General features: G+C 43.8%; 1 non-coding gene across 1 annotated transcript; it reads left to right on the top strand.

Moving 5' to 3' along the window:
- Nucleotides 1-12,114: 12,114 nt before the first annotated feature.
- LOC120250768 lies at nt 12,115-12,221 on the top strand. Its single transcript, XR_005533106.1, has one exon. It is a non-coding gene; the product is annotated as a small nucleolar RNA R71 (small nucleolar RNA).
- Nucleotides 12,222-12,507: the final 286 nt, after the last annotated feature.

Here is a 12,507-nt window from a genome sequence, read left to right as displayed (position 1 = left end):
CCTTGACCCCGCAGAGAGCTTACAGAGTGCTATGTGGTCAGGGTCAGTACGAGCCAGGGGTCTCCAAGGCCACATGCCTTTCCCGACCTGCCTACAGATATTTGCACGTAATCATGAGTAGGTCGGTGAATGGCCGTGGCGATAGTACTGGTGTCTTGAGCCGCCAGGAGCTGCTGTACTTGTACTCGATGGTAGAGCGCGTACCGATCCACTTAGGGCACATCTTGACTGATTACATCAGATACCAGGGACAGTACACTAGACTGGGAGCGATCTTCTCGGGTCCTTACATTACGAGATTAGTGCTGGGCATGGGTCTCTTGGATTCGATTCGCGAGGCCGAGAAGACGAGTGTACCCGCTCCCCTGGGTCTAGAGACGATGTGGTTGATGGGCATGGTCCGCAGGGCTCGGACATGGGTTTTTGCGTTAGTTCTACCAGCCCCAGAGATAGCTGAGGATGAGGGTGATGACGCCGGAGCATCTCAGCCCTCCCCCGAGCCTCAGCCAGCATTGATGGAGACTGAGGCACCTCCAGCGGCCGAGGAACCACCCCAGTGCGTATGTTTTCACCTTCTCGAGCCAATGATCGCTTTGAGAGGCTCGAGAATGCTATAGGAGTGGTCCGAGCCGAGGTTGCCGAGATTAGGGCTACACAGGCCACTCAGTACACAAAGTTCATGTTGTGTTTTGACATATTACAGCAGATCATAGAGCGAGACGTTGCCTCATCATTCGTCCCCGCAGTGAGGGACTCTTCGAGCACCGCCAGATCTCCCAAAGAACTCCATCCTCGACCCCAGCACCAGAGGACCCACTATTTGCTTCCACTTCAGCAGCAGCAGCAGCGGAGCCCGAGAGTGACTCCGACACTTGACCTTTCTTTTACTTTCATGCATTTTACTTTATCTTATTTTCTTGTTTTTAGACTTGTTCACTCAGAAAGGATTTTCCTTCTGAGTTTATGTTATTTTGCATTATCGAGTTGTATTCATTGCTTCATCTTTTATACACTCGAGTTATTTTTGTTTTTCTTGAGCTTCACTAAACCCCCTCGTGTATGCATGCAGATGGTCTTGTCTTCTTGGAAATTGAGACTTAGTCATGGGCACGGCCAAGGTGCTTTGGCACTTGGCCATGCGAGCTTCACAACCCGTTGGAACACTACTCCCAATGAATTAGCTTCATCAAACGCAAAAAACTAGGAGTCGGGGAGTATTGTTTTTGATTGCTTCTCCCACATTTATTTTTTTGAATGATATATTTTTGAGTGAGCTTGCATGTGTACATTGAGGTTCATAATGTACAACTTAAGTGTTTGTGGGGGAGTTTCATAATGCGCACATCTTTTCTATTGTTCTTGATTGATATATGCTCACATAGCCAATGGCGGTTCACCTTAGTTGCAATGTTTGTATTCTTAAGTCTAGGAGAATTGTTAACATTGAATGTTTTTTTCATGCTCTAGCTCTTGCTTGAATTTTTTTAGGAATTTTTTTGCCCGATTTACACTTAGTGCACTACTCACTCTTTGAACTCTATTGGAAACTCGGGTTTGATGTTAAAGGGACTAGTTAGGTTTACTTCTTTTTGAAAATGGAAAAAAATGAAAAAGAAGGAACAAAAATAGTTTTTTTGTTTATTTGTATTTGTTGGGTGGAAAGAGCTACCACCTATGAAGTATGAAGCTACTCTCACAAGTCGGATACTAGTTATGCCCTAATGAGAGAAAGAGCTATCTCATAGGATGAGTGAAAGCTACCACCCGGGTAGAAAGAGCTACCACCTCGAAAGTGTGAAAGCCACCTTAGCGGCCGCTTTGGAAAGGGCTACCTTAGAGGATGTGTGAAGCTACTACCATCTTTTAAAATTTTTATCACTTGTGTAGATAAATAAGTCCCTTGCACTTAGAACTTTGAGGAGTATAACTTGGGGTGTTTTGAGTGAGTTCACACACTTACACGAAATTCGGGTTTGTTATCCTTTTTTATTCAAGTTTTTAGCTAGAGCATTGATTTTTCGTATTTAGTGTTGAAATTTTCCTTACTTGTAGAATGCTATCTTTGTATACTTTGGTGAACCTAAGGCCAAGCACTTTCAATATTTTCTTCATTGATGCACAGAATGTTATAATGTTTGCTTGAGGACAAGCAAAAGCTTAAGTGTGGGGGAGTTTGATAAGTGCTTGTGCGATATGAATGCGAAGCGTTCATTCCTTATGTTGAGCATTATTTTTCTCAGTTTTTTACATTAATATGTGTGTTTTTATGTTACTTTTATGCAGGTAGGGTTGTGAGGCCGAGTATGAAAGAAATGGGCCAATGTGGATCATAATGCACCTATTTTGGAGGAGATCTTGCTAAGGTTCAAACGCGAAGACATAGGATAGGTGTTAGATGCTAGAGTGTGTGCCAACCTCCTCGTATTGGAGTGAGTACATCCATTTGGAGGGGCACAAAGGCAGGCACACTCGAGCATTCCGTCTTATGCATACAAGAACAAGAACCCCACCAACATATATATCATTGAAGAAGCAAGTGATTCACGACGTGAACGTGTGCCCGTTTGCGTTACCCCGATGAAAGTATGGAATTGGGAAGTTATTCAGGTCGAAGATTGTAGCAGAGCACTGTAGCAACACGGTAGCAATTACTGTAGCAGTAATGTTCACAGCCGGCCGAGAAATCAGAGAGACAGAGAATCCACACGGGCGTGTGGAAATTATCCACGCCCGTGTGGAAATTCCGCACGGGCGCGTGTACCGTCCGTGCCCGTGGAGTTGCCCAATTCCAGCCCTACTTAAAGCCGATTCAGCCCCGATTTTGGTATTCTTTTCTCCATCTTTTACCCAACTTGCGAGAGGGCTTCGGCTAGGGTTTCGAGGGGTATTGTCCAAGGTTTTGGAGAGGTTCTATGGCTCTGACATCGTGATTCCATTAGGAAGAAGGTTGGTAGGGGAGCTTCGATCGAGGCGTATCCTATACTGGATGAAGCAATCCTTGGATGACGAGTAGAGGACTCTCCACAAGACCATCGACATGACCATCGAGGGGGTTTCTTTATGGATTCATTGCTTTTACATTCAATTTCTATGATTGTACTAAGCTCCATGGAGAGCTAAACCCCTAGTGGGTGCTTTGATGATTGTGAACCCTAGGATGTATTCGTTTCATTGAACTTCTTTATTATGCTTTCAATAAATTGATGTTTATTGTGAGTTCCAACCTTGAATGCTTGATTGTATGAACATTTCCCCTAGAGTGACACTAGGGTTTAGAGTTCTTGTTGGTAACCTTGTGAGTGAGTGACACACCACGAGCGTTAGACAAAGCTAGGTTGGAGAGGGTTGAGAGGGTGAGTCAAGAGGTATAGGAACGTCCCCTTTCCCCTCCGGCGTAATAGATTCTACCTCCGTTCCTCGAGTTCTTTGCGGCCATAATAGAGTGAGTGGTCTAAGGGATGAACCTCTGCTGGGGCCTAGTTGCGCGTGCAATGGAGTGAAGCGTTGAGAGGATCTTAGTATCTAGGGCTTCATTGTGGCTAGGGACCTTCCGCCTGGACCAAAGGGTTAGGTCTACTTTTAGGAAGAGATTTATCACTTGGAATCCCTAGAGCTCATTGCAACTCTATGTGAGTGCGAGGTGTTGAGATTGTTCGATTTCTCCTCCGGGACATGTATAGAGTTAGGCATAGTTGACCTTAGATTTGGGACTATGTATGTAAGGATTTCCACGACTCACCATTACATTGATTAGAAAGCATAATAGAGAGTTCTTGCACTTGAAACGATTTTCCTAGGTGAAGCATCATCCGAGTACCCCATCTTTATCGATTGCCTTACCCTTTTCTTTATTCTTGCTCTCTCACTTGTTTCTTTTATTATTGAGAATTGAATCAATTTCACACTAATCACTATTGATCTTCCACATAGCTAGGAACCAAATTAAGTATTTTCACTCCCTACTCCCTGTGGATTCGACCCCGCTCACCCGGGATTATTACTTCAACAAACCCGTGCACTTGCGGGATATACGCAAGGGGACCTTGTCAACTCCCCTTACGTATGTCCCGCAAGTGCACAGGTTTGTCGAGTAATAAAATCCCAGGTGAGTGGGTATCATATCCACAGGGAGTAGGGAATAAAAATATTTAAATTGTTTCTTAACCAAGTGAAAGATGAATAATGGTTTTGCTAACAAAATGTAATGTAAACAAGAATAAAAGAAACAAGAAAGAGAAGCACAAGTAAAGTCGGATATTGTTCTGCCTAGGTCCATCGGTTCAAGTGTAAAATCCTCTATTATGCTTCCTAACTAATGCATTAATGAGTCATGGAGATCCTTCAATACATGGTCCCAAATCTAAGGTCAACCATGCTTGACTCTATACATGTCCCGGAGGAGAAATTGAACAATCTCAACACCTCACACTCGTACAGAATCGCAATGAGTTCTAGGGATTCCAAGTGATAAATCCTCTTCCTAGATGTAGACCTAACCCTTTGGTCCAGGTGGAAGGTCCCTAGTCACAATTAAGCCCTAGGTGCTAAAATTACTTCAACGTTTCACTCCGTTGCCTCTGCAACTAAGCCCCAGCGAAAGGTCATCCCTTACCCCATTCACTATACTATGACCGCAAAGAACTCAAGAAAGTGAAGGTAGGATAAATCACACTAGAGGAGAAAGGAGACACTCCGCTACCTCTCGACTCACCCTCTGAACCCTCTCCAATCTAGCTTTGTCTAACTCTCGTGGTGTGTCACTCACTCACAAGGGTTACCAATAAGAACTCTTAATCCTAGTGTCACTCTAAGGGAGTATTCAATCAATCAAACATTCAAGATTGGAACTCAATTAAAGCATCAATTAATGAAAGCATAATAAAAGGTTTAATGAAACAAATACATCCTAGGGTTCACAAATCCAATTACCCACTAGGGGGTTTAGCTCTCCATGGAACTAGTTACAATCAACAATGAAATTGAATATAAAAGCAAGTAATCCATAGAAAACCCCCTCGATAGTTGTGACGATGGTCTTGTGGAGAAGCCTCGTCTCTTCCAAAGGTCCCTTTGTCCAGTCTAGGAACCTCGTCGGATCAATGCTGACAAAAGCTCTCCCACTAACCTTCTTCCAAATAGAGCACGATGTTGAAGGCGTAGAACCTCTCCAAATCCCTTGTCAATACCTTTCAAAACCTCAATCGCAGCCCTCTCTCAAGTTGGGGAAAAGATGGAGAAAAGAATCTTGAAATCGAGGCTGAAATCGGACTTAAATAGGGCTGGAATCGGGCATTCATAGGCCCCTGTGGATTCTCCAAATGGGCCAGTGGAAATTCAACACGGGCGTGGATAATGTCCACACACCCATGTGGATTCTCTGAACTTCACTTTTTCGGGCAATTGTGAACAGAACCTGCTATAGTAACGGCCCGAAACACTCCCGAATCCTTGTTTTCATTGAGGTAACGTAAACGGGAACACATTTACGTCGTAGATCGCCTTCCTTCTTTAATAAACAGCTTCATTGGTGAAGATCTTGCTATTAATGCACAAGCCGGGATACTCAAATGTAACTCCTTTGCGCCCCTCCAAATCATTGTGCTAACTTGAATACAAGGAGGTTGGTACACATTCTTGCATCTTGAACCCAACTTATGACTTCGCGTTTGAACCTTCTCAAGATTTCTTCCAAATAGTGCGTTCACGACCTACATTGGCTTCTTTTTTAACATTCAGCTTCACAACCCTATACGCATGAAAGTAACATATATGCACACATATTAGAGCTAAAACCTGATAAAAGTAATGCTTATCATAAGGAAAAAATATTTCACATTCTTATCACACAAGCACTTATCAAACTCCCCCACACTTAAGCTTTTGCTTGTCCTTAAGCAAAAATTAAAACATTGAAATATATACGAAGGAAATATTGGAAGTTATTGGCCTTAGGTTCACCAAAACATGCAAAGAGAGCATTTTATAAGTAAGGGAAGTTCAACAGAAAATACGAAAAATCAATGCTCTAGCTAAAAACTTGAACCAAAACGGACAACAAACCCGAAGTCGTGTAAGTGTGTGTAAACTCACTCAAGTCAACCCAAGGTATACTCCTCAAATTTCTAAGTATAAGGGACTTATTTATCTACAAAAAGTAACAAAACTTAAAAACAAGGTAGTAGCTTCACACATCCTCTAAGGTAGCCCTTTCCAAAGCGGCCGCTAAGGTGGCTTTCACACTTTCGAGGTAGTAGCTCTTTCTACCGGAGTGGTAGCTTTCACTCATCCTATAAGATAGCTCTTTCTCTCATTAGGGCATAACTAGTATACGACTTATGAGAGTAGCTTCATACTTCATAGTGGTAGCTCTTTCCACCCAACAAGTACAACTAAAAAAAATAAAACTATTTTGTTCTCTTTTTTCCTTTTTCCATTTTTTTTTTTGAAATAGTTAACAAAAGAAACAACTATAACTAGTCCCTTTAACATCAAACTTGAGTTTCCAAAAGATTTTAAAGAGTGAGTAGTGCAATAAGTGACAACCGGGCAAAAATTCCTAGAAATTCAAGCAAGAACTAGAACATGAGAACATTCAATGTTAAAAATTCTCCTAAACTCAAGAATACAATCATTGCAACTAAGGTGAGCCTCCATTGGCTATGTGAGCATGTATATCAATCAAAACTAATATAAAGGAGATGTGCATTATGAAACTCCCCCCTCCCCCAAAACACTTAAGTTGTACATTGTCCCCAATGTACACATGCAAGCTCACTCATAATATATCAAACAAGAATATATGTGGGAGAAGCAATCAAAACAATACTCCCCTAACTCCTAGTGCTGCATTTGATGGAGCTAAATCCTTGGGAGGTTTGTTCCAACAGGTTGTGAAGCACTCACGGCCAAATGCCGAAGCACCTTGGCCGTGTCCATGACTAGTTCTCAGTTTCCATACTGGCAAGACCATCTGCACACATACACGAGGGGGTTCAGTGAAGCTCAATAAAACAAAAATAGCTCGAGTATATAAAAGATGAAGCAATGAATACAACTCGAGACAACAAAATGAAAATAAGCTCAGAAGGAAAGTCCTTTCTGAGTATATAAGTCCAAAACAAAATGCAAAGGTAATAAAAACGATGAAAAATAAAGTCAAATATCGGTGTCATCCGTTGTCAGCTCTGGTGCTACTGGATACTCAAAAGGTGCAGGAGGATCAGGAGAAGATGATGCTAGAGCAGTAGGGGGAGTCCGTGGTCTCAGAACAAATGATGAGGCAACGTCTCGCTCAAGAATCTGCTGTAATGTGTCGAAATGCGCCATAAACTCTATTGTACTGCGCAGCTTGTGTAGCCCGGACCTCAACAATATTTGTCCGTAGCACCCCCACTGCATTCTTGAGCCTCTCAAAGGGATCATAGGCTCGAGATGGTGAAAACATGCGTACTGGGGGTGGCTCCTCTGCCAAAGGAGGTTCCTCGGTCTTCATCGGTGTCGGCTGGGGCTCGGGGGCAGGCTGAGAACCCTCACCTAGATCATCCCCTCCCTCTGCTCCCTCTGGGGCAGGAGTAATCAGAGTATACACCCCTAACTGGACTCTGCGGATCATCCCCATCAATCTCATCATCTCCAAGCTTAGGGTAGCAGGTATACTCATCTTTTCGGCCGCACGAATCGCGTCTAGGAGACCCATACCCTGACCTAGTCTCATAATGTAGGAACCCGAGAAGATCGCTCTTAATCTGGCGTACTGTCCTTGATGTCGTATATACTCCACGACAATGTGCCCTAGATGAATCGGTGTGCTCTAATCCATCGAGTACAGGTACAACAGCTCCTGCCGGCTCAAAATGCTAGTGTTATCACCACGGCCATTCACCGACCTGCTCAGAATGGCATACGAATATCGATACGCCACGAGAAAGGCACTTGGCCTTGGACACCCCAGGCTCATATTGGCCCTGACCACACAATGCTCTGTACGCTCTCTGTAGGGTCAAGGCTCTAGGGTAATCTGTAGGTAACTGGGCATACTCCATAGGGGCCGTTTGGTTCGCGGTAATGTAGAAAAATTACCACGTGTTACGTGGTAATCTGAAAATATTACCACGTTTGGCATTACACAAGTGGTAATCTAGATGGTAATATCACATTACCAACTTATAAATATTACCAAGAAAGTGGTAATCCCATTACCACCAAATTTGGTGTCTGTCTTGGATTACCGTGGTAATCTTATAACTTTGTATATTTTAACAAATAGATTACCATGACAACCAAACACGGTAATGAATTATTCCCGGTAATAAGAGTTTCCAACCAAACATGGTTATATTAAATTACCACAATATTCCCAACCATATAACATTCCCACTCATATTACCATGGTAATCTCATTACGTGGTAATATGTCATTACCACGAACCAAATGGCCCCTTAGTGTCTGTAAATGCCTCCTAATACAAGCCGAGCCGAACTGAAAACTGAGTAATGCTCATGCTATGGTGATGCCCAAATGCTCTAAATTGAATGGCGTCAATACTGTCAAATTGCGCATAAGATTTGTTAAACTCAAATGATGATAGGTCCTCAAGAGTAAGTACACGAATGGCTGGCTACTTGATCAACATTAACTGCCTCCAACCACCCACTAAAATGAGATCCTCGACCTCATCTTATAACTCATCTCCCTGCTGTATATCCCACAATATACTAGTGTCTAGAAGGTGAGATTGTCCAAATCTCAACCTTGATAATCGCTCAAAGCGTACTTGATACTCGGGAATAGCAAATCTCATGCTTTCAGGCTCAGGAGATGACTCATACAGCTGTTTATCAGCTTGCTTCTTCGACTGAGTGCCATAATCTACAAAATTTCAAAGAAAATCGATCAAACAACCTGCAGAAATTTGTACGGTCGTGTGAAATTTTCACACGCCCGTGTGGATCCACGGGGCGTGAAAACCGCACGGTCACGCCTCAAAAATCCAAAAATACACTGTTTAATCATTTCTAACTTCTTTCTAAGCATGAAAATCCACTCTAATTATAGAAATGAAACAATATTATCCAGTTCCAACGATTAAAATCAAGAATTGGCGAAGAAAAGAAGGACATAGGGCCTACCGACGAGTTGAACTATAAAACATGGAATCGGCCAGAAAAACCAATGAAAATCCTTCCAAAATGGTGGTACGAGATCGGGGAAGAGTGCGAGTGTGCTTTTAGAAGAATTAGGAGTGTGAAAATGAAGGGTAACAATGAGACTTTAAAAGAAACTCACGCCTCTTGACGCTCTGTACATCCGCACGGGCATGTGGAAATTACCCACGCCGGTGTGCCTCCACGGGAGAGCTTCACAGGGGCAGACACACGCCCTTGTGCGCTCTCGGGAAAACACACAATGTCTCTGAATGCATCTGCACGGGCGTGCAAAAATTATCCACACCCGTGCGCCCACCCACAGGGGCAGCAGAACGCTCATTTGGCTCCTCTGTCCAACCGAGAAAATTCTCTAAGTGTTTCGCACGCCCATGTGGACATTCCGCACAGGCGTGGATCATTATTGGGCAATTCATAGGGCCAGGCGCTCACCCCTGTGTATTCTCTGGATGGAGGAGAGCTTTTCTGCAAAGATCCACACGGGCGTGCGGAAAATACCCACGCCCGTGCATTTGCCACAAGTTCGCCCACACGGGCGAGTCCACGCTCCTGTGTGTTCTCAGGAAAAATTGCTAAGTCTCTGCAGGAAACCACACGCTCGTGCAAAAATTACCCACTGGCGTGCGGGTGTCACAAGGTCATTCACATGGGTACGTCCACACCCCTGTGCCATCTCTGGACGAGCTCACAGTGCAAATCCACGGGCATTTGGAAATTCCACAAGCCCGTGCATTTTCTCTGGATGCCTTAAAAACTCTGCAGGCTCTACAGAAAATTCCTGAACATGTAAACACACTCAGAGCCTGCTCCATTATGCAAAATATACTAGTGAAAACATGAGAAACTAGCTCGCAAGACCAAAAACTTCGCCAAATCCACATGAAAGAGCGATGACATCAAATATCCACAAGAAAACACACAGCAATGCATCAAAACATATAGATGGCAACACTAAACACTTTATTCATGCAAACACTAAACTAGCAGCTAAGAAAATAGTAAACACTTGGGTTGCCTTCCAAGAAGCGCTTGTTTAACGTCACTAAGCTGGACGTACCTTGTCATACCTCACGGGGTTCATAGATGAACGTTGCCCTCTTACCCATAACTTGAAAGCATGATGAGCAAAGTCTCTTGAAGGTAGAGAGGGAATTATTTGTCTTGGTACCACCTAACAAAGGTTCATCCAACTTGTTCAGTTCGCGCGCATCCCTAACAGCCTTGGGGTATTTCCGGTGCCATCTCCTTGCCCTCTTCATCTTCCGGAGCACCGTTTTCATGATCCTCGGGTTAGATGGTACTTGTTTCTCCAGACCAAGCATCATTACTTCTTCATTGTCCACATCTTGGTCGAATAAACCCTCGTACGGGTCTAGATTAAACATTTCCTGCATGTATTCATCAAAGTCAAGAGAATGTCGCAAGGCTTCGGCGAGGCGGTATGTGAGCTTATCATCTCCAACCCTCAGTGTCAACTCCCCGCCGTCCCTGTTGATCAATGCCTTGGAAGGCGCAAGAATGGCCTACCAAGTATCAAATAAACATCCGCATCCTCATCGACGTCCAACACCACAAAATCTATAGGAAATATATATTTATCAACTTTGATAAGCACATCTTCAATGATCCCCCTCGGATGTCTCACTGTTCGGTCCGCTAATTGCAATGTCATCCGAGTGGGCCTAGGCTCTTCCACGCCTAGCTTCTGAAAGAAGGAATATGACATGATGTTGATACTGGCCCCTAAGTCCGCCAATGCCATTTCTTTACCCAAGTTGCCAATGTTGCACAGAATGATGAAGCTTCCTGGTCTTTCTTCTTGTTCGGCATATTCTTTTGCAAGACCACCGAGCAAGAGGCATCTAGAATCATGGAGGCACTCTCCTCCAATTTCCTCTTGTTGGTCAACAAGTCCTTCATGAATTTTGGATATTTAGGCATCTAGGACAATGCCTCAACAAAGGAATATTAATGTGGAGTTGCTTGAACCAATTCAGGAACTTCTTGTACTGTTCATCCGCTTGGTCATTCTTCAATCTAGAGGGATAAGGGATTCTTGGCTTGAAAGGTGGGGCCACCATCTCCTTCTCTTTGCTTGCTCCCTCCTCAACCTCTATGACCTCGATTGCATCTACATTGGGCTTCTCACTCAGAAGCCTACCCTCAACCTCATGACCACTTCTCAAAGTGATCGCCTTCACATGCTCTCTAGGATTGGTCTCGGTATTACTCGGCAAGCTTCCTTGTAGTCTATCTGATAGAGATTTCACAATTTGCCCCACTTGGTTCTCAAGATTGTGCAAAGAAGAGATGTGGTTACAAAGTGTAGCCTTGATTGATTGAAACCTTGTATCCAACGATTGCACAAATCTAGTCAAGGCCTTCTCTAAATCGATCATTCAGGTCTCCAAGCCTGAAACTCGGTTCTCCATGTTCAGGGCTTATTGTTGTTGGAAACCAGGTGGTGCCATGGCCTTTTATGGTCCTTGGTTGGTCCATAAAAAATTGGGATGATTCTTCCAACCTGGACTGTAGGTGTTGCTATATGGATTCCCTTGGTTCCTCATTGCATTACCTACAAAGTCGACTTTCTACACCGAAGATGCATCACCAATAGAGATCAGGCAATCGGATGGAGCATGTCCTCCACCGCACCCGGTGCAAGTAGTCACGGTCGCAACCCTATTAGAAGTTAGAAGGTCTAACTTCTTGCGCAATGATTCCACTTGGGCCGCCAAAGAGGTTACCGCATCTATTTCATGGAGCCCGGCCACTTTTTTCCTTTCCCGCGCATTCCATTGATAACTATTCATGGCCATGTCATCCATTAACTGTCAGGATTCTTCTGGGGTTTTACTCACCATTGTACCTCCTGCGGCGGCATCTAGCAATTGCTTTGTACTCGGATTCAACCCATTGTAGAAGGTTTGGATAATCATCCATTTCGGAAATCCGTGTTGTGGGCACCTCCGCAAAAGATCCTTGAAGCACTCCCATGTCTCAAACAATGATTTCAACTACATCTGTACAAACAACGATATCTCATTGCGAAGCTTGGCCGACTTCCCTGGAGAAAAGTACCTAGCAAGAAAAGCTTTGACCATCTTATTCCAAGTCGTGATGGAGGCTTTGGGCAAGGAATGAAGCCATTGCTTGGCTCTTCCCTTGAGAGAGAATGGGAAAGCCCTCAATCTAATAGCATCATCCGATACACAATTAATCTTCAACATATCACAAACTTCCATGAAGTTCTTTATGTGGTTGTTTGGATCCTCATCGGCCAAACCGTTGAACTACGCTGACTGCTAAATCATTTGGATGAATGCCGGTTTCAGCTCAAAG

The sequence above is a fragment of the Dioscorea cayenensis genome, chromosome 19 (genome assembly GCF_009730915.1).
Source record: "Dioscorea cayenensis subsp. rotundata cultivar TDr96_F1 chromosome 19, TDr96_F1_v2_PseudoChromosome.rev07_lg8_w22 25.fasta, whole genome shotgun sequence".
In the NCBI taxonomy this organism is placed as follows: Eukaryota; Viridiplantae; Streptophyta; class Magnoliopsida; order Dioscoreales; family Dioscoreaceae; genus Dioscorea; species Dioscorea cayenensis.
This window is presented reverse-complemented; position numbering and strand designations above follow the sequence as displayed.